Source organism: Salvelinus fontinalis, chromosome 3 (genome assembly GCF_029448725.1).
Source record: "Salvelinus fontinalis isolate EN_2023a chromosome 3, ASM2944872v1, whole genome shotgun sequence".
In the NCBI taxonomy this organism is placed as follows: domain Eukaryota; kingdom Metazoa; phylum Chordata; class Actinopteri; order Salmoniformes; family Salmonidae; genus Salvelinus; species Salvelinus fontinalis.
Window position 1 is genome coordinate 74,688,420 of NC_074667.1, and position 23,461 is coordinate 74,711,880.

At 45.4% G+C, this 23,461-nt stretch overlaps 1 protein-coding gene across 4 annotated transcripts in view; it reads right to left on the reverse strand.

The window, feature by feature from the left end:
• The window catches only part of LOC129851445 (metabotropic glutamate receptor 4-like), a 326,145-nt gene that overhangs the window by 301,456 nt on the left and 1,228 nt on the right, over positions 1 to 23,461 (reverse strand). The window lies entirely within an intron of this gene.

Below are 23,461 nucleotides of genomic sequence, written 5' to 3' on the forward strand. Positions count from 1 at the left end.
ATTGTTTAAAGTGGCTAGTGATACATTTAATTACATCAAGATGGCAAGATGCAGTAGATGGTATAGTGTACAGTATATACAGTAAATTGCTAACAAATTTAGTCCCAGATTATTCTTCCAATTGAGAAGTAAATGAACAGTTCCAGGACTGTAGGAGCTGTATTTACTAAGCTTTGTTTTGGGACAAACTGGAGAGAGAATGGCGCCGAAGGAGATAGCTGCCGTTTTACGAACCCGTAACCAATTGTCCTATTGTGTATGTTTTTCCGAGTTATTTGTAACTTATTTTGTACATGATGTTTCTGCCACCGTGACTTATGGGACCGGAAAGAGCTTCTAGATAGGGCAGCAATTACTCACACCGTACTGGAGGAATATATCTTCTTCAACGAGTGTGTCGGGATTTACTTCAGACAAACATTTCACAGGAGAAAGAGATGCAGGTAATGGGGATGAAGGTCCGGGTGCCTTGTAAGGATCCGACGCCGAGAGGGTAATCTACCTTTACCCACTTTTCTATTAGCCAACGTACAATCAATCAATAATAAAATAGACAAACTACGATCACGTACAGTATGTCCTGCGAACGGGATAATAAAAACTGTAATATCTTATGTTTCACCGAGTCGTGGCTGAACGAGGACATTAATAACATGGCGGGTTTTAAGCTTTTTCGGTAGTTAGAACAGTTGTCTCTGGTAAGACAAGGGGTGGCAGTCTCTGTATATTCGTAAACGACCGCTGGTCCACAAAATCTAAGGAAGTCTCGAGGAATTGCTCGCCTGAAGTAGAGCATCTCAGCTGTAGACCACAATATTTACCAAGAGAGTTTTCATCTGTATTTTTTGTAGCTGTCTATATATCACCACAAACCGATGCTGGCACTAAGAGGACACTCAATGAGCTGTATACGGCCATAAGCAAACAGGAAAACACTCATCCAGAAGCGGCGCTCCCAGCGTCCGGGGACTTTAATGCAGGGAAATTCAAATCCATTCTTCCACCAGACATTCTTCAAAGGACAACCCGGCCTCCTATCTATGACCAAACGATCGAAGCGCAGCTCAGAGTAAATATTTATTGCATTTTCCTTTTCCAACTGGGCGGTAATTTAGAATTCATAAGATACTGTATTTACGATAGCATAGCTGCCTACGGCTAGATAGAGACACACAATACCTTTTTGCTCCTCAGTCTTCACGCTCTTTCACTCAAACCCAACCCCCTTTCTTTGTGTAAGCAGCTGTCATATCTGTTCCGTCCACTAGGACGTTTTCCTTCATGACATAATTTGTAATCAATGTATGATACATTCTGTGTATATGTAATTCTGTGTGATTATTTAGGTATTAGTAAATAAATAATAAATAAAAAAAATTGTATTGCTGATTCAACTTGTTAGCCAGGGTTAGTGAAAATAACCAAGATTTTGCAACTTTCAGATGAGACTAAATAAGGTGACGATTAAATATTGACTGCTACTGATGTAAAATATTATCAGGTCTTTAAGAGTTTATTTGGAAGATAACAGCTCTATAAACATTATTTCGTGGTGCCCCAACTTTCTAGTTAATTACATTCACCTAATTAGCTTAATCAGGTAATATGAATTACAGAGAAATGATTTTATAGAATAGCATGTCATATCACTTAATCCGGCATAGCCAAAGACACGACAACATGAATGTATAGTTAAAGTGACTATGCATATATTATAAACAGAGAGTAGCAGCAGCGTAAAAGACGGGATGGGGGGGCGGGACAATGCAAATAGTCCGGGTAGCCATTTGATTACTTGTTCAGGAGTCTTATGGCTTGGGGGTAAAAGCTGTTCAGAAGCCTTTTTGGTCCTAGACTTGGCACTCCGGTACCGCTTGCCGTGCGGTCGTAGAGTGATAATTCTATGACTGGAGTGGCTGGGGTCTTTGAGAATTTTTAGGGCCTTCCTCTGACACCGCCTGGTGAAGAGGTCCTGGATGGCAGGCAGCTTAGCCCCAGTGATGTACTGGGCCTTACGCATTACCCTCTGTAGTGCCTTGCGGTCAGAGGCAGAGCAGTTGCCATAACAGGCAGTGATGCAACCAGTCAGGATGCTCTCGATGTTGCAGTACACATGCCAAATCTTTTTAGTTTCCTGAGGGGGAATAGGCTTTGTTGTGCCCTCTTCACGTCTGTCTTGGTGTATTTGGACCATTCTAGTTTGTTGGTGATGTGGACACCAAGGAACTTGAAGCTCTCAACCTGTTCCACTACAGCCCCGTCGATGAGAATGTGCATGGTCCTCCTTTTCCTGTAGTCCACAATCATATTTTACATTTAACATTTAAGTCATTTAGCAGACGCTCTTATCCAGAGCGACTTACAAATCTGACCTCCTCCCTATAGGCTGTCTCATCGCTGTCGGTGATCGGGCCTACCACTGTTGTGTCGTCTGCAAACGTAATGATGGTGTTGGAGTCATGCCAGGCCACACAGTCCTGGGTGAACAAGGATTACAGGAGGGGACTGAGCTCGCACCCTTGAGGGGCTCCAGTGTTGAGGATCAGCATGGCGGATGTGTTGCTACCTACCCTCACCACCTGGGGGTGGACCATCAGGAAGTAAAGGATCCAGTTGCAGAGGTATGTGTTTAGTCCCAGGATCCTTAGCTTAGTGATGAGCTTTGAGGGCACTATGGTGTTGAACACTAAGCTGTAGCCAATGAATAGCATTCTCACGTAGGTGTTCCTTTTGTCCAGATAGGAAAGGGCAGTGTGAAGTGCAATAGAGATTGTATCATCTGTGGATCTGTTTGGGCGTATGCAAATTGGAGTGGGTTTAGAGTTTCTGGGATAATGGTGTTGATGTGAGCCATTACCAGCCTTTCAAAGCACTTCATGGCTACGGACGTGAGTGCTACGGGTCTGTAGTCATTTAGGCAGGTTGCCTTAGTGTTCTTGGGCACAGGGACTATGGTGGTCTGATTGAAACATGTTGGTATTACATACTCAATCAGGGACATGTTGAAATGTCAGTGAAAACACCTGGCAGTTGGTCAGCACATGCCCCTAGCACACGTCCTGGTAATCCGTCTGGCCCTGTGGCCTTGTGAATGTTGACCTGTTTAAAGGTCTTACTCACATCGGCTACGGAGAACGTGATCACACAGTCATCCGGAACAGCTGATGCTCTCATGGATGCCTCAGTTTTGCTTGACTCGAAGCAAGCATAGAGTGATTTAGCTCGTCTGGTAGGCTCGTGTCACTAGGCAGCTCGCGACTGTGCTTCCCTTTGTAGTCTGTAATAGTTTGCAAGCCCTGTCACATCCGACGAGCGTCGGAGCCGGTGTAGTATGATTCAATCTTAGCCCTGTATTGGCGCTCTGCCTGTTTGATGGTTTGTCGGAGGGCATAGCAGGATTTCTTATAATCTTCCGGGTTAGAGTCCGGCACCTTGAAAGCAGCAGCTCTACCCGTTAGCTCAGTGCGAATGTTGCCTGTAATCCATGGCTTCTGGTTGGGGTATGTACGTACACTCACTGTGGGGATGACGTCCTCAATGCACTTATTGATGAAGCCAGTGACTGATGTGGTGTACTCCTCAATAACTTCAGAAGAATACCAGAACATGTTCCAGTCTGTGATAGCAAAACAGTCCTGTAGTTTGGCATCTGCTTCATCTGACCACTTTTTTAAAGACAATTGTTGCTTGTAAGAACGAATCAGGAGGATAGAATTATGGTCAGATTTATCAAATGGAGGCCGAGGGAGAGCTTTGTATGCGTCTCTGTGGAGTACAGGTGATTTAGATTGTTTTCCCCTCTGGTTGCGCATTTAACATGTTGATAGAAATTAGGTAAAGCTGATTTAGGTTTTTTAAAAGTTGCATTAAAATCCCCGGCCCCTAGGAGCGCCACCTCTGCGCGAGCGGTTTCCTGTTTTCTTATTTCCTTATTCAGCTGACTGAATGCCGTCTTAGTGCCAGCATCCATCTGTGGTGGTAAATAAATAGCCACGAAACGTATGGATGAAAACTCTCTTGGCAAATTGTGTGGTCTATAGATTATCATTAGATACTCTACTTCAGATGAGAAAAATCTAGAGACTTCCTTAGATTTCATGCACCAGCTGTTGTTTAAAAATATTCACAGACCGCCCCCCTCATCTTACCAGAGTGTGCTGTTCTATCTTGCCGGTGCAGCGTATATCCCGCTAGCTGAATATCCATGTCGTCATTCAGCCACGATTCTGTGAAACATAAGATGTTACTGTTTCTGATGTCCCGTTGGTAGGATATTTGTGATCGTACCTCGTCTAATTTATTGTTCAATGATTGCACGTTGGCAAATAATATTGACGGTAACAGCAGCTTTCCCACTCACCGTCTGCGGATCCTTACGAGGCACCCCGCTCTGTGTCCTCTGTACCTGCGTCTCTTTCTCTTGCCAATGACGGGGATGTTGACCTTGTCGGGTTTTCGAAGTACATCCTGTGCATCCTGCTTGTTGAAGAAAAAATCTTTGTCTAATCCGAGGTGAGTGATCGCTGTCCTGATGTCCAGAAGCTCTTTATTGCCGTAAGATGCGGTGGCAGAAATAGTATGTACAAAATAAGTTACAAATAACACGGGAAAAAAACACATAATAGCACAATTGGTTAGGCGCCCGTAAAACTGCTGCCATTTCTTCTGGCACCATTTTCCCAAAGGACGTTAGGGGGGATAGGGGGTTAGAGGGGATAGGGGAATGGAGGTTAGAGGGGATAGGGGGGTTAGAGGGGATAGGGGGGTTAGAGGGGATAGGGGGGTTAGAGGGGATAGGGGGGTTAGAGGGGATAGGGGGGTTAGAGGGGATAGGGGAATGGAGGTTAGAGGGGATAGGGGGTTAGAGGGGATAAGGGGGTTAGAGGGGAAAGGGGGTTAGAGGGGATAGGGGGGTTAGAGGGGATAGGGGAAAGGAGGTTAGAGGGGATAGGGGAATTGAGGTGAGAGGGGATAGGGGGTTAGAGGGGATAGGGGGGTTAGAGGGGATAGGGGGTTAGAGGGGATAGGGTAATGGAGGTTAGAGGGGATAGGGGAATGGAGGTTAGAGGGGATAGGGGAATTGAGGTTAGAGGGGATAGGGGGTTAGAGGGGATAAGGAGGTTAGAGGGGATAGGGGGATAGAGGGGATAGAGGGGTTAGAGGGGATAGGGGGTTAGAGGGGATAGGGGAATGGAGGTTAGAGGGGATAGGGGGTTAGAGGGGATAGGGGAATGGAGGTTAGAGGGGATAGGGGGTTAGAGGGGATAAGGGGGTTAGAGGGGATAGGGGGTTAGAGGGGATAAGGGGGTTAGGGGGGTAGAGGGGATAGGGGGTTAGAGGGGATAAGGGGGTTAGAGGGGATAGGGGGTTAGAGGGGATAGGGGGTTCGAGGGGATAGAGGGGTTAGAGGGGATAGGGGGTTAGAGGGGATAGGGGGTTAGATGGGATAGGGGAATGGAGGTTAGAGGGGTTATGGGGGTTAGAGCGGATAGGGGGTTAGAGGGGATAGGGGGGTTAGAGGGGATAGGGGGGTTAGAGGGGATAAGGGGGTTAGAGGGGCAGGGGGGTTACAGGGGATAAGGGGGTTAGAGGGGATAGGGGGTTAGGGGGGATAGGGGGGATAGGGGGGTTAGAGGGGATAAGGGGGTTAGAGGGGATAGGGGGGTTAGGGGGTTAGAGGGGATAGGGGGGTTAGAGGGGATAGGGGGGTTAGATGGGATAGGGGGGTTAGAGGGGATAAGGGGGTTAGAGGGGATAGGGGGGTTAGAGGGGATAGGGGGGTTAGAGGGGATAAGGGGGATAGGGGGTTAGAGGGGATAGGGGGGTTAGATGGGATAGGGGGGTTAGAGGGGATAAGGGGGTTAGAGGGGATAGGGGGGTTAGAGGGGATAAGGGGGTTAGAGGGGATAGGGGGGTTAGAGGGGATAGGGGGTTAGATGGGATAGGGGGGTTAGAGGGGATAGGGGGTTAGAGGGGATAGGGGGGTTAGAGGGGATAAGGGGGTTAGAGGGGATAGGGGGTTAGAGGGGATAGGGGGTTAGAGGGGATAAGGGGGTTAGGGGGGTAGAGGGGATAGGGGGTTAGAGGGGATAAGGGGGTTAGAGGGGATAGGGGGTTAGAGGGGATAGAGGGGATAGAGGGGATAGGGGGTTAGAGGGGATAGGGGGTTAGATGGGATAGGGGAATGGAGGTTAGAGGGGTTATGGGGGTTAGAGTGGATAGGGGGTTAGATGGGATAGGGGGTTGGAGGGGATAGGGGGTTAGAGGGGATAGGGGGGTTAGAGGGGATAGGGGGGTTAGAGGGGATAAGGGGGTTAGAGGGGATAATGGGGATAGGGGGTTAGAGGGGATAGGGGGGTTAGATGGGATAGGGGGGTTAGAGGGGATAAGGGGGTTAGAGGGGATAGGGGGGTTACAGGGGATAGGTGGGGTTAGAGGGGATAGGGGGGTTAGAGGGGATAGGGGGTTAGAGGGGATAGGGGGGTTAGAGGGGATAAGGGGGTTAGAGGGGATAAGGGGGTTAGAGGGGATAGGGGGGTTAGAGGGGATAGGGGGTTAGATGGGATAGGGGGGTTAGAGGGGATAGGGGGTTAGAGGGGATAGGGGGGTTAGAGGGGATAAGGGGGTTAGAGGGGATAGGGGGTTAGAGGGGATAGGGGGTTAGAGGGGATAAGGGGGTTAGGGGGGTAGAGGGGATAGGGGGTTAGAGGGGATAAGGGGGTTAGAGGGGATAGGGGGTTAGAGGGGATAGAGGGGATAGAGGGGATAGGGGGTTAGAGGGGATAGGGGGTTAGATGGGATAGGGGAATGGAGGTTAGAGGGGTTATGGGGGTTAGAGTGGATAGGGGGTTAGATGGGATAGGGGGTTGGAGGGGATAGGGGGTTAGAGGGGATAGGGGGGTTAGAGGGGATAGGGGGGTTAGAGGGGATAAGGGGGTTAGAGGGGATAAGGGGGATAGGGGGTTAGAGGGGATAGGGGGGTTAGATGGGATAGGGGGGTTAGAGGGGATAAGGGGGTTAGAGGGGATAGGGGGGTTACAGGGGATAGGGGGGTTAGAGGGGATAGGGGGGTTAGAGGGGATAGGGGGTTAGAGGGGATAGGGGGGTTAGAGGGGATAAGGGGGTTAGAGGGGATAGAGGGGTTAGGGGGGTAGAGGGGATAGGGGGTTAGAGGGGATAAGGGGGTTAGAGGGGATAGGGGGTTAGAGGGGATAGGGGGTTCGAGGGGATAGAGGGGTTAGAGGGGATAGGGGGTTAGAGGGGATAGGGGGTTAGATGGGATAGGTGAATGGAGGTTAGAGGGGTTATGGGGGTTAGAGCGGATAGGGGGTTAGATGGGATAGGGGGTTCGAGGGGATAGGGGGTTAGAGGGGATAGGGGGTTAGAGGGGATAGGGGGGTTAGAGGGGATAAGGGGGTTAGAGGGGATAGGGGGGTTAGAGGGGATAGGGGGGTTAGAGGGGATAGGGGGGTTAGAGGGGATAAGGGGGTTAGAGGGGATAGGGGGGTTAGGGGGTTAGAGGGGATAGGGGGGTTAGAGGGGATAGGGGGGTTAGATGGGATAGGGGGGTTAGAGGGGATAAGGGGGTTAGAGGGGATAGGGGGGTTAGGGGGTTAGAGGGGATAGGGGGGTTAGAGGGGATAGGGGGGTTAGATGGGATAGGGGGGTTAGAGGGGATAAGGGGGTTAGAGGGGATAGGGGGTTAGAGGGGATAGGGGGGTTAGAGGGGATAGGGGGTTAGAGGGGATAGGGGGGTTAGAGGGGATAAGGGGGTTAGAGGGGATAGAGGGGTTAGAGGGGATAAGGGGGTTAGAGGGGATAGGGGGTTAGAGGGGATAGGGGAATGGAGGTTAGAGGGGATAGAGGGTTAGAGGGGATAAGGGGGGTTAGAGGGGATAGGGGGTTAGAGGGGATAGAGGGGTTAGGGGGTAGAGGGGATAGGGGGGTTAGAGAGGATAGGGGGTTAGAGGGGATAGGGGGGTTAGAGGGGATAGGGGGGTTAGAGGGGATATGGGGGTTAGAGGGGATAGGGGGTTAGAGGGGCTAGGGGGTTAGAGGGGATAGAGGGGTTAGAGGGGATATGGGGGTTAGAGGGGATAGAGGGGTTAGGGGGGTTAGAGGGGATAGGGGGTTAGAGGGGATAGGGGGGTTAGAGGGGATAGGGGAATGGAGGTTAGAGGGGATAGGGGGTTAGAGGGGATAGGGGATAGGGGGGTTAGAGGGGATAGGGGGTTAGAGGGGATAGGGGGGTTAGAGGGGATAGGGGGGTTAGAGGGGATAGAGGGGTTAGAGGGGTTAGAGGGGATAGAGGGGTTATAGGGGTTAGAGGGGATAGGGGGTTAGAGGGGATAGGGGGGTTAGAGGGGATAGGGGGGTTAGAGGGGATAGGGGGTTAGAGGGGATAGGGGGTTAGAGGGGTTAGAGGGGATAGAGGGGATAGGGGGGATAGGGGGGTTAGATGGGATAGGGGGGTTAGAGGGGATAGGGGGTTAGAGGGGTTAGAGGGGATAGGGGGTTAGGGGGGATAGGGGGGTTAGATGGGATAGGGGGGTTAGAGGGGATAGGGGGTTAGAGGGGATAGGGGGTTAGAGGGGATAGGGGGGTAGAGGGGATAGGGGGTTAGACGGGATGGGGGGGTTAGAGGAGATAGGGGGGGTTAGAGGGGATAGGGGGTTAGATGGGATAGGGGGTTAGAGGGGATAGGGGGGTTAGAGGGGATAGGGGGGTTAGAGGGGATAGAGGGGTTATAGGGGATAGGGGGTTAGAGGGGATAGGGGGGTTAGAGGGGATAGGGGGGTTAGAGGGGATAGAGGGGTTAGGGGGGTTAGAGGGGATAGGGGGGTTAGAGGGGATAGGGGGTTAGAGGGGATAGGGGGGTTAGAGGGGATAGGGGGATGGGGGTGGTAGGGGCTACCGGGTGGGGCTAGGAGTTAGAGGGGATAGGGTGTTGTTTGTGGACAGAGAGTCTGCTCACTTCACTTCATCTGACTCAGAGAGTTGACCTCCTTATTAACCTCCACTTTCATCCATCTCTTCTTATCTTGTTACCAACGTCACTGTCTCCCACCAGCGTCTAATTAAAAGATAACCACGGAGACCCTTTCCTTCCTCGTATTCAGTAGAATCTGTGTATGTATTACTAATGAATCAGGCCCAATAAGGAATCTCAATTGCAAGATTACACCTATTCGGTCCAAATGTTACTTGTTGCTAGTCTTGTGCAGTGGCAAGGATGGAGAGGGCTGCTGCTGCTGAAGATGAATATACACAAAGAAGGTAATTTGAAAGATGCCTATTAAATGTTCCTGCACCACCAGCTGTATGTGGACACAAATGGTGAAAGCTTCACCATACCATCTAACCTCAAGGTTATGAGTTTCATGGAATTGAAGAAGAACAGGTGAACAAATAGAAGAAAATGAACATTAAGTGAGCTGCTCATGATGAATGTATTACATCACACACTATGCTGGATATGCTCATTAGCTTTCTGTTTGCAATTATTCATGATTAGATGTACATGGCAACACCTCAACATGCGTTCAAATGGTTGTTGCAGTGTGCCAATCAATTGTTTAATTGCCTCAATTATTTGTTAATTTCTTGCTTTTTCAGTGGCGTCTCAAAGTACTATGAGTACTATGGCATCGCTCTCTCTCGTTGTCATCTGTGAGACATTAGTTTGGCAAAAATGTACACAAATCAGCACTTATTTTTTTACAGAAAACTGAGTCAGTCCTGTGACATTGTTTTGAATAGATACAAAATGCTATGAAGGGGGATTGTGTTGTTTTTACCAAAATGTGTGAGTGAGTATTGAGAGCCTGTCATGTGTATTGAGTGATATGGCAGTAACTGCCACAACATTTGTACTGGAAAACATAATCAGATTTTTATTTGAAATAGCAGGCTTCAAACTGCAATTCATCCAAGTTAAATGTGAGATATTGTAGCATCCTTGGTGTAACACCAGAAACCTTCCCAAGAAGTTCCGACCTCTTGTAACAGCATAGATGTTGAACTGGCTGACTGACATACCACGTTGCAGTTTTGAAAATCCTGATCACATATAGAATTCGCTATTCGTTACACTATTTTCCCATGAGTCCAGATGAGTCCAGAGGTTGACCCCAGGGCTACCCTTTAAGCCTCCATGGGGTCGGAAGAAAGCGGATGTTTCTGTTATTCAAGGATACAGTATTTTCAACCTACTTTCCGCTTCCCCTGAAAACAGATGTGGGGACTCTGCTGAGGCGTCTTTTTATGCCTGCTTTGTTAGATTAAGGTCTATGAGACAGACAGTCCCCTGGGGTGCTTTTCTCCTACCCTGTCTGTCTTCTGTCTCAGTGCTTTCCCCTGTCCTGTCCTCTGGCATTAGGACCGGAGGACTCTCTCATCACACATACCTTCAGCTGAAGGCTTTTAATGAAAGGTCTACATCAACACCCTGACAGTAACGGTGTCAGTGGGACAGGTCGAGGCCCTTAGTCCCCATCAGGGGACCTCTGCTCATCTGCCACCTGGAATTTGCAGACCTGCCTTTTTAAATGAGAGTTGTTCCAGACCTGAATGACAGGATCGGATAGACTAGCGTGCAGACAAGAGAGCCACCGACAGTAGCACCAATGGGTGTTCCAGTTGTTCTTCCCTTCAAAAATACATTGTGTGTCTGGATCCTGCATAACGTTCTGCTCCGTGGCCATGAGTCATCATGTCATGTTTACTGATGACACAAATCAGGGCATTACCTTCACCATCACTCACCGCCATCAAACATCCATCGGCCACTCATAGCCTGCTCAGTTCTGTTCCTCCAGTCCTCAAAAGGCCCTCAAAGGTCAACGTGTCAGAGATGACTGCCCTCTCTCCCCTCTCCCCTATCTACGCACCGCTATGAATGAGTGCCTCTGCTTCGGCCCTACTCGCCTGCCTGCATGGCTGGGCCCTGATCGCAGGCGTAAGGGGGTTAAGGTAATGCTAGCTGACATCCTGAGAAAACTGAGATTGCTTCGAGGGCTTTGTGGGTATGTGGGGGCAGCAAAGAGGATGGGTGGGGTTTGGTTGGGGGCTGGGGGGGTGAGGGCAATGTCTCACAAGCACATTTAACAGCCTTTTAAAAGCTCTGAGAGGGACCAACCTGATGGCAACTGCTCACGGGCGGAATCGTTGTCAGGGCAACAATTTTTCAGAGTTCTGATTTCCTAGAATGCCATGGATGGAGTTCATCATCATTGGGCCTGTGCTGTGATGCGATAGCCTGACACGATGCTCTAGACACGCTGCGACCCCGGATCTGGCCTCGCTATAGTTTCTGTGTAATTACAACCGCTTGTACTGAATCAAAATTCAGCTACCATGCAGCAACCTCTGTAATAACATCCCGTACTCCTGGAACGCTCTCTCCACTTCCCACAGCATTCCATGTCAATTCTATCTCCCATCGCTTAATGCTATGTAGAGGCTAAGCCTGACTGTCCACTGAGAGATGTCCTGGCTACAGTACAGTCCAATGCTTTGTTATACAGACAGTTCTCACAGTAAGTCAAAGGGAAGCAAGAAAGAATGTACACTGTGATTGCTCAATTAATTCAATTAGCTAATAGGACCCAATTACAAGCGCAATTGGAAATCTATTTAATAAAAATCCCAGAATCAATTTGAAACCCAGCGATGAAAGAGCTCCTTTCTTATTGGTATTATTTCTCCCGCCACTCTTTTCTGACCTCCCTTTGTGTTCTGTGCTCTCATCTCTCTGCAACAGATGGAGAATGGCTTTAGAGTGAGAATGAGAGAAACGCCTGACACTCCATGGGAAGTCTGTAGGGCCGTGGGGGGGTTGGGTTGGGGGGGTAGAGACGACCAGAGGAGATCACAGCAGTACAACTGAACACATCAGAAAACATTGCTGTAGGCAAGCATAAGTCAACATGCCTAATGTGAGCCATCGGTATGCATGATGTTAAATAGATTGTGAAAATGCTCTTTTTATGACTAAGATGGAGCTTTTCATTAATCCTAGAGCTGAACCTACCTCCGCAAAACAACAAGAGCATCCCTCGGGGAAGACAGACAGAGAACACCCATGGTGGGCTACAGGGATCCGAGATTTTAAAACATCACACACTCTCTCGCGAGGTCGCATCCACCCCATTAAGAGAGAGAGAGAGAGAGAGAGAGAGAGAGAGAGAGAGAGAGAGAGAGAGAGAGAGAGAGAGAGAGAGAGAGAGAGAGAGAGAGAGAGTGAGGAGAGAGAGAGAGGAGAGAAGAGAGAGAGAGAGAGAGAGAGAGAGAGAGAGAGAGAGAGAGAGAGAGAGAGAGAGTGCATACACATGTGTGGGTGGCTGTGTTTGAGACAGATATTCACATAACTTCAATCATGGCCTTGCTTTAATGTGCATGGTCTACTGTTGTACAGACCTTCTCTGAAGACACACATGATCAATTTAAGCGCTTTGAATCAATTTCTGGCGACACCTTATGATGACACCCACATATTAGGCAACAGCTTAAAGGATACAACACATGCTGTTCCTGAATAGTACTGTATTTCATATGAATCCTCCAGAGGAGGTTGGTGGCATCTTGATTGGTGAAGACGGGCTAGTGGTAATGGCTGAAAAGGAAAAGATGGAAGGGTATCAAATCCATCAAACACATGGTTTCCATGCGTTTGATGCCATTCCATTCGCTCTAGTTTCAGCCATTATTACATGCCATCCTCCACTCAGCAGCCTCCACTGTAATCCTCAAATTATTATTTTTTAAACCATTTCTGTGAGCAATGATTTAACAGAGTAATGATTTATGAAAAGAAGGACCTGATAAATAATACAGTTTTTCTGAATTGCGTACAATTCAAAACAGTGTTCTCAAGACACAGAACTCGGTGGACTTTGGAAAACACTAAATGCATTTACAAAATGTATTTGCCCTTCTCAAAACATAAATACATTCATCAAAATTATATGATACCTTCAGAGTTGCTAATACATTCCTCAAAAGAAAATTACTGTTTGCAAAAAGATTAACACAAACCTAAATTTCTCTTGAGTTTAACCTGACAAAACAGAAAGTTAGATAGATTTTCTTTGCAGTCACTAAATCATGATGATCATAATCTCCAATTTAAATAAGGAAAAGTGAATACAGTGGAACACATCTGATACCAATGTACAGGCCTCAATCCACACCAAAGCAAAGCTGTATAATGGAAGTTCACAATGTTGGGGATGATGATTTAGGAGTAACCCACACTTACATTGTAACGGCTGTCTAATGCCTCCTCCTCGGATGAGGAGGAGGAGTAAGGGTCGGACCAAAACGCAGCGTTGTATGCAGACATAATGGATATTTATTAAAGAAAGACGAAACACGAAAACTCTTACACAAACTACCAAACAACAAACGACGTAGACAGACCTGAACTTGAGAACTTACATATAGACACGAAGAACGCACGAACAGGAAAGACTAGCCAAACGAACGAACAAACGAAACAGTCCCGTGTGGTGCAACAGACACAGACACAGGAACAATCACCCACAAACAAACAGTGAGAACAGCCTACCTTAATATGGTTCTCAATCAGAGGAAACGTCAAACACCTGCCTCTAATTGAGAACCATATCAGGCAACACATTTAACCCCACATAGAAACACATAACATAGACTACCCACCCAGCTCACGTCCTGACCAACTAAACAAAGTTAAACGAAGGAAAATAAGGTCAGGAACGTGACATACATAGAAGTAACCACTCCATTCTCTGTCATCCCTGCATTGCTTTTGCTTTATCTTGGCCAAGTCGCAGTTGTAAATGAGAACTTGTTCTCAAATAGCCTACCTGGTTAAATAAAGGTGAAAAAAATGTCTGCAGTGTTTGTTTTTTTAAACATACAAATTAGACATGCCTTGCTTGATCTTTCCCTATATTCTACCTGATGTACTACTGATGAAGCTATTTACAATGTTGTGCAGTAGTATTTACTGATTTCCAGAAATGTTTTCTCTTCTAATGAAAACAATGTGTTGATATTCTGTGAACAAAACACTTTAGTATTCATTGATGGCAATTGTATTTACACTTTTGCAAACGTGTGTCTCAGATATGCAATCCAGGTCCAAAGGCAAGAAAATGATCAGACATTCTGCAGATGTATTAAAACATTTGATAATGGTTGTTCTGTTATATCTAGGTATGTTTAAGCACAGTATAAAAAAAAAAATTCTTACGTCTTACGTTTCCAATTGAAAAACTGTAACCATAAAGCTCCAGAACTGACTTCCTCTTTCCTCTATAAGTCAGATCTTGTGTCTATTGAATAGACAGATGGCAAAGGCTGTGTGGTTCCGTCATACAGTCCTAGTACAGTATAAGCACTGTGTCTTTAGATCACTGTAAAGTAGACCGATGGCTGTGCAATGTTGTGCAACACTGTGACTGAATGAATCACAGCAAAGCAGCACCATGAGCATGACTGTGTATTTGCGCAGTGTGTTTATGTCTGTCTAACTTTGGAGCACACGTCAGTGTAGCTGGTGTACGTGTGGGGGTGTGTGTGTGCGTGTGTGTGTGTGTGTGTGTGTGTGTGTGTGTGTGTGTGTGTGTGTGTGTGTGTGTGTGTGTGTGTGTGTGTGTGTGTGTGTGTGTGTGTGTGTGTGTGTGTGTGTGTGTGTGTGTGTGTGTGTGTGTGTGTGTGTGTGTGTGTGTGAGTGTGTGTGTGTGTGTGTGTGTGTGTGTGTGTGTGTGTGTGTGTGTGTGTGAGTGTAAGTGTGTGTGTGTGTGTACGTGTGCGTGTGTGTGTACGTGTGTAAATGTATGTTGTCCAGTCCAGATCCAATCTGAATATGGCCTCATTCCGAAGCTGTCATCCTGTCATCCACGGTAAAGAGAAGAAGGAATAGAATCTAATCAGTCTTGCTGCTCATATAGTTCAATGAATCATCAGAAGGCATCATACAAAATAATGCCTGTCCTCTTATGTCTCCAACCCCAACATCAACACCATCATATAGCCTGCCGATCCCCAGCCCCAGCCCCGGCTCCAGCTCCATCCTCAGACCCATATTATCATAGAAGGTAAATCTATTTCAGAGCGGAGGAGACCATTTTGGAAGGTATGGATGGATGAGTGATGTGTGAGCTTCCTTCCCCTCCCCAGGTAATGGTCCATACATAACTAATCATGACGTCTGAGATAATAATTATAGTTACCTGCTAACTTGCACCTTTGTATTGAAGCGAGAGCGACAGAGACAGAGACAGAGACAGAGACAGAGACAGAGAGAGACAGAGACAGAGAGAGAGAGAGAGAGAGAGAGAGAGAGAGAGAGAGAGAGAGAGAGAGAGAGAGAGAGAGAGAGAGAGAGAGAGAGAGACAGAGAGAGACCTGCACATGTACTCTACTGTAAGCTTGTTGTTATGGTTGAATGTATGGTTATTTTGACCCTTGGTTATTGTTGTTACTGTTGTCCCGTTGACCATTTTGATTCTCATTTTTATATTGTAAATAAGCTTTGGCAATATGTACATTGTTACGTCATGCCAATAAAGCAAATTGAATTGAATTGAATTGAAATTGACAGAGAGAGACAGAGACAGAGACACGGAGAGAGAGAGAGACAGAGAGACAGAGAGAGAGAGAGACAGAGAGAAACAGAGACAGAGACACGGAGAGAGAGAGAGACAGAGAGAGAGAGAGAGAGAGAGAGAGAGAGAGAGAGAGAGAGAGAGAGAGAGAGAGAGAGAGACAGAGAGAGAGAGAGAGAGAGAGAGAGAGAGAGAGAGAGAGACAGAGACAGAGACACGGAGAGAGAGAGAGACAGAGAGACAGAGAGAGAGAGAGAGAGACAGAGACACGGAGAGAGAGAGAGACAGAGAGAGAGAGAGAGAGAGAGAGAGAGAGAGAGAGAGAGAGAGAGAGAGAGAGAAAGAGAGAGAGAGACAGAGAGATTTGCACTCTGTCACAATGTGAAGTTATTCTGGGTGACTGACACTGTTGCTAATAGAGAACCTAAACTAACTTTACTCTTAACATGTGATTACTACATCTATTTTTGGACTTTTAATTAATGATATATAACCACTGATTCTTGAAGAATATAACTTATAAATGCCTCATGGGCTGACTTCAACTGTCATACCCCATCAGAACCCAAAATATAAGCTTGTTTAACTCCATTGTTAATAAACAGTGTAGTAGTAAACAAACACTAATTAACTTTAAAATATGGTTAGAACTATCACCTTCATATCATGGATGTTCAGTCCTGGCATTTGTAGCTCATTTGAGAGTGGTTCATTTGAGAGTGGTTACATTTCTCCGGCCCCATCCCTCAGTTGTTTACTCAAAAAGTGGCAGGGTGGTACCTCTTTGTTATCGTTGAACTGCAGATTGCCCCTTTAACACCGGTTAGCATTTCTTTCATCACTCTTTAGAGAGCAGAAATAAAAAATGTATTAGAAAATATCAGGTTGAGTTGTTATTCTTAGTGCCTATGAAAATGACTCCCATGTGGGTTATTTTATTGCATTATTGCATGCAATTAAAATGCTGCACGGATCGAATGATGACAAGGTTTCAGATGGCTAACAAGCATTTTCAACAGAACGGCGTTTATGCATGGCAAACGATCCAATCGTAATCCATGTCACAGAAGGTGTGTTACAGTGAATAGCCAGAGAGAGGACAGTGTGACTAAAAGTGCATATTCAGAACAGGGCTTATATCAAATCAAAGGAAATCATACTTTATTTGTCACATGCGCCGAATACAACAACTGTAGACCTTACCGTGAAATGCTTACTTACAAGCCCTTAACCAACAGTGCAGTTCAAGAAGAGTTAAGAAAATATTTACCAAATAAACTAAAGTAAAAAATAAAAATATATAAAAAGGTAACACAATAACTTTTTAATAATTTTTTTATTTTATTTTTGTTTATTTTGGTAAATATTTTCTTAACTCTTCTTGAACTGCCCTGTTGAAAATGCTATGATCAGTGCCTCAGCCACGGCTCTCATTTTAGCTCATGTTCTTTGACATGTAAACATAACGATTGTTGCTGCATTAGAGATTGAGATTGATATTGATATTTCTCGGATTGCCTTTGAGATTGATATGACACACGCGTTGCTATCAGGGAAGTCTTATTTTTTTCATCTTGCTGCTCTCTACATTCAACCATTGTCAGTGTTAATGTGTTGTAACCTGATGTTATGGTTGTAGTTAATTCAACAGAAACAACTCCTCTCCATGCATCATTTGGACGTTTGTGTGGGGTTGTCTGTGGAAATGCGTTCTGAATGTTTATTTGACCGTATTAAAGGTGAATGGGACTTGGGGAAGTGTTGAGAGGCAGAGACAGGGTGATGGCGTAACCTTCTGCGATGTGTATAATCCAGCGAGTTAGGGGATGTTAAGTGCACTCATTTCACAGTCCATTTCACACCAGTCAGCCCTAGGAGAATGCTTTGCGTACAATGACTCAGGATATACTCTTAACATTCTTGAGGACCTTTCTATTCTGCATATATTTAGTTTGAGAGAGAGAGAGAGAGAGAGAGAGAGAGAGAGAGAAAGAGAGAGAGAGAGAGAGAGAGAACTAGAGAAAGAGAACTAGAGAGAGAGAGAAAACTAGAGAGAACTAGAGAGAGCTAGAGAGAGAGAGAACTAGAGAGAACTAGAGAGAGAGAGAACTAGAGAGAACTAGAGAGAGAGAGAACTAGAGAGAACTAGAGAGAGAGAGAACTAGAGAGAGAGAGAACTAGAGAGAACTAGAGAGAACTAGAGAGAACTAGAGAGAACTAGAGAGAACTAGAGAGAGAGAGAACTAGAGAGAACTAGAGAGAGAGAGAACTAGAGAGAGCGAGAACTAGAGAGAACTAGAGAGAGAGAGAACTAGAGAGAACTAGAGAGAGAGAGAACTAGAGAGAACTAGAGAGAGAGAACTAGAGAGAACTAGAGAGAGAGAGAACTAGAGAGAACTAGAGAGAGAGAACTAGAGAGAACTAGAGAGAGAGAGAACTAGAGAGAACTAGAGAGAGAGAGAACTAGAGAGAACTAGAGAGAGAGAGAACTAGAGAGAACTAGAGAGAGAGAGAACTAGAGAGAACTAGAGAGAACTAGAGAGAGAGAGAACTAGAGAGAACTAGAGAGAGAGAGAACTAGAGAGAACTAGAGAGAGAGAGAACTAGAGAGAACTAGAGAGAGAGAGAACTAGAGAGAACTAGAGAGAGAGAGAACTAGAGAGAACTAGAGAGAGAGAGAACTAGAGAGAACTAGAGAGAGAGAGAACTAGAGAGAACTAGAGAGAACTAGAGAGAGAGAGAACTAGAGAGAACTAGAGAGAGAGAGAGTGAGTGCATACACATGTGTGGGTGGCTGTGTTTGAGACAGATATTCACATAACTTCAATCCTGGCCTTGCTTTAATGTGCATGGTCTACTGTTGTACAGACCTTCTCTGAAGACACACATGATCAATTTAAGCACTTTTGAATCAATTTCTGGCGACACCTTATGATGACACCCACATATTAGGCAACAGCTTAAAGATATGCAATCCAGGTCCAAAGGCAAGAAAATGATCAGACATTCTGCAGATGTATTAAAACATTTGATAATGGCTGTTCTGTTATATCTAGGTATGTTTAAGCACAGTTTAAAAAATAAAATTCTTACGTCTTATGTCTCCAATTGAAAAACTGTAACCATAAAGCTCCAGAACTGATGGACTTCCTCTTTCCTCTATAAAAGTCAGATCTTGACTGTGTCTATTGAATAAACAGATTGGTTACTTTTCTTTATCCACTGTTAGTAGTATGAATTAATGAATCCTCTCAGGAGTCAGGACATTCTGCCTAGTTCATAGTGAATGAGTAGTTTACTCTACATCACAGATTGTGTAGACAGAGATCAAGACTGCATTGGGCATTCCACAAACCTCAGCTGGGTAGCAATATGGAATGGTCAAAGTGTTTTTTAGGAGTCGATGCCTACAGAAAACTCAACTCCTGACACAGAACCCTTGTGAATTAATGCCATGGTCACGGAACTTACAAGGGAGCCATACAGACAAATCTTGCCAGTACGAGTCAGTCTAGTGCATCTCTCTCTATCTACCTCTCTCTCTCCACCTCTCTTTCACCCACCAGCCCTCCCTCTCTCTTCCACCCCCCCCCCCTTCCTACCTCCCCCCTCTCTCTATTTCTCTTTCGCTCTCTCTCCATTCTACCAACACAGAACTGCTTGGACGGGGCTTCCAATGAGCAGATGGTATCTGCCGGGAGGAGACTGAAGCTGGAACTCGGGCTCGTGATAGGCTGCACAGCCCATTGGAAGTCCCCTTCCTTCCCAGCCAAACTCTTTACAGACGGAACAACATCGCTCCAGGGGAAGTCATTCGGCTGTTTTTTGGAAATCCATCCTCCAATTTTTCTTTATCTTCTATATAAAATCCAAAGCATAAGCAACAATGAACCACTCTCTAGAGTATCTATTGAAAATACGCTACCGTTGTTTCTACTTGGTATTTGGATAACATACTAAATGTTGATAACTGTGATTTTATTCACTTTAAATAAATGGATGTCCTAGACGACACATGACCACTCCGAACTAGATTGGAATGTCAAACAGCAAAAACACCATCTACTAAGAACCAGCATAATATGTTATGCATGTAGCCATACATTATTAACTTGGTATAGAATAGAGTAATGCTATCTACTCCATAGCTGCTTACATTCTACCCCATGGCATATTAAAGAAACTTAAGAACAGTGGGCTACCCAGAGGGCTCTTGCTGAGTGTGCACTTGTTAAACCAACAGACAGAGAGAGACACAGAGAGAGAGAGACAGACAGAGAGAGAGAGAGAGAGAGAGACAGAGAGAGACAGGGAGGTACAGAGAGATAGAGAGTAAAGAGAAAGACAGAGAGGGAAAGAGAGAGGGGGAGGGGGGAGAAGCAGAGCTACGCAGGGTAATGTAAATCTAAGGCTGTTTGAGCCCTGCACCTCTTTTTCCATGCAGCGTGTTGCATTGATACAGTAGCCTACTACACACAACCTGTCTCCCCCTGGGATCTGCTCACATCACATGTGTTCTCTATCTGTCTAGCATCATGTAGCTAGGCTACCAGTGGCTGTGTTCATTAAGAACATGCCAGAAGGAATAACCCAATAACGGAAGACATCAAATCTATCCAGGGGAACCTCAAAGACTGGGCTAAATTCAATCTAAATGAAAAAATGTTGTGCTTAGTCAGCCTCTTAAGATAATTAACCCAGTGATATGTAGAGTACTTTTCCCTTTTAGCTGTACGTTCGTCAAAAACAAGAAAAAAATGCACATTTGGAAGCAATCATGTCATTAGGCCGATTTGAAGGCAAGCTGAGACAAAGATAGAACAGAGCTTATCTTATACCCTAAACAGACAAAGAGAGGCCTGGGGTATAGATATCCTGCATATGGAAACGGCATTATTAATATCATGATGTGATTACTGTAATCTGACTTTCAAGGCAGTGTTCACTTCCCCAGAGGTCATACTCCAGTGCAACCTCTGCAGACACCAACGTTCTGATATTTACCACATCTTCCATAAGACATGGCCATTCATTTTCAAGTGTATGTCTGTCACCATCTTATTTAGAAAGATCATGTTAAAGGGGCTGTGCTGTCAAAAACGTGAGTTCCCTGTGTTATATATATATACATACATATATATATATATTTGTAGCCTGCTGGAGGTCATTTTGCAGGGCTCTGGCAGTGCACCTCCTTGCACAAAGGCGGAGGTAGCGGTCCTGCTGCTGGGTTGTTGCCCTCCTACGGCCTCCTCCACGTCTTCTGATATACTGGCCTGTCTCCTGGTAGCGCCTCCATGCTCTGGACACTACGCTGACAGACACAGCAAAACTTCTTGCCACAGCTCGCATTGATGTGCCATCCTGGATGAGCTGCACTACCTGAGCCACTTGTGTGGGTTGTAGACTCCGTCTCATGCTACCACTAGAGTGAAAGCACCGCCAGCATTCAAAAGTGACCAAAACGTCAGCCAGGAAGCATAGGAACTGAGAAGTGGTCTGTGGTCACCACCTGCAGAACCACTCCTTTATTGGGGGTGTCTTGCTAATTGCCTATAATTTCCACCTTTTGTCTATTCCATTTGCACAACAGCATGTGAAATTTATTGTCAATCAGTGTTGCTTCCTAAGTGGACAGTTTGAGTTCACAGAAGTGTGATTGACTTGGAGTTACATTGTGTTGTTTAAGTGTTCCCTTTATTTTTTTGAGCAGTGTATATATACAATACCAGTTCAAGGTTTGGACACACCCACTCATTCAAGTGTTATTCTTTATTTTTACAATTTTCTAGATAGTAGAATACTAATGAAGACATCAAAACTACGAAATAACACATATAGAATAATGTAGTAACCAAAAAAGTGTTAAACAAATCAAAATATATGTTGTATTTGAGATTCTTCAAAGTAGCCACATTTTTGCCTTGATGACAACTTTGCACACTCTTGGCATTCTCTCAACCAGCTTCATGAGGAATGCTTTTCCAGCAGTCTTGAAGGAGTTCCCACATATGCTGAGCACTGGTTGCTTTTCCTTCACTCTGCGTTCCAATTCATCCCAAACCAGGCTGTCAAGAGCCTTTTACTGAGGAGGGGCTTCCGTCTGGCCACTTTGCCATAAAGGCCTGATTGGTGTAGTGCTGCAGAGATGGTTGTCCTTCTGGAAGGCTCTCCCATCTCCACAGAGGAACTCTAGAGCTCTGTCAGAGTGACCATCGGGTTCTTGGTCACCTCCCTGATCATGGCCCTTCTCCCCCGATTGCTCAGTTTGGCTGGGCGGCCAGCTCTAGGAAGATTATTGGTGGTTCTAAACTTCTTACATTTAAGAATGATGGAGGCCACTCTATTCTTGGGGACCTTAAATGCTGCAGAAATGTTTTGGTTGCATTCCCCAGATCTGTGCCTCAACACAACTCCTTTAACCTCATGGCTTGGTTTTTGCTCTGTCATGCACTGTCAACTGTGGGACCTTATATAGACAGGTATGTGCCGTTCCAAATCATGTCCAATCAATTGAATTTACCACAGGTGGACTACTAAGAAGTTGTAGAAACATCTCAAGGATGATCAATGGAAACAGGATGCACCTGAGCTCAATTTGGAGTCTCATGTCAAAGGGTCGGAATACTTATGTAAATAAGGTATTTCTGTGTTTTATTTTTTATACATTTGCAAACATTTCTTTAAAAAACTGTTTTTTGGGGGGTATTGTGTGTAGATTTCTGAGGAAATGTTTTTATTTAATACATTTCAGAATAAGGCTGTAACGTAACAAAATGTGGAAAAAGTCAAGGGGTCTGAAAACTTTCCGAATGCACTGTATATTTCCACACTATGAAATTGGATATAATAGTGTGAAATTGTGAAAATTATGATCATGTATTTTTAGTGTGAGCTGTTTGAAAAAACCACCTGACATTTCAGCATGTTTTGCATGGGAGCGGTTTCAGACCGCCTAGCTACATCATTTTTTGATATTGAGATAGAAACGGCTGCATTGGACCTTTAATAATACTTGGTCACAAAAGGCTGACTTCCACTGAACATTGGAATTATCAGAGAGTGATGTGGGTAAGAGAATTCATGTGCAAACCCAATGTGTTAACATTTCCAATGAGAAATATCAAAACTTCTAAAAGCTGTTGCATGGTGCTTCAGTCCTTCAGACTATCCGTGGTGTTTGTTTTATGACTCTACCTATATCCACCACAATTCTTCTCAGTTGACTGTTGTGTCCGTTAATATTTTCCATACCATTGGACACCACGTGTGTGTCTCCAGATCGTTTTCTCGGATTTCCAAGAGGTTGCTGCACAGCACAGCTGTAGAACATCTAGAGTGGAAAAGAATTCTAACACACCGTTTGCTTTCCCCGCGGGAGTTTTCTCCGGCGTATCGAAGTTATTGCAAGGATGCATATGGGGGGGCCCTTCTTTAGAAGGCACCTCGCATTCTGTGATATTTCTAACCCGTCTGAATAGCAGAGAGTCAGTTGCTCATGCACTTCCATAGTGGCTCAAAATAATTGTCGATATCACTAGTTAGATATGTTCGATCAATTATAACATTGATTGCCCCACAAAGCATACATGAAGTAACATAACTTCGTTTGTTCGTTTCCTGACAAAAACATATCTCGTTGCTTTGCAGTCCGCATCATTTCCATGTGGACTACGGGTGCGGACACAGAGCTGCACACACACGCTGCACCTTCATGCATAAAACAATCAATCAATGCGTGCCTCAATATTCGTGGTGTTGCACTTCTCAGGATACACAAACACCACATAATGAGATCTCGAGGTTTCTCTGCAAGTATGTGCCTATATTTTGCAAGTGTGTCATTATAGTAACCTTAAAATTATTAGGCT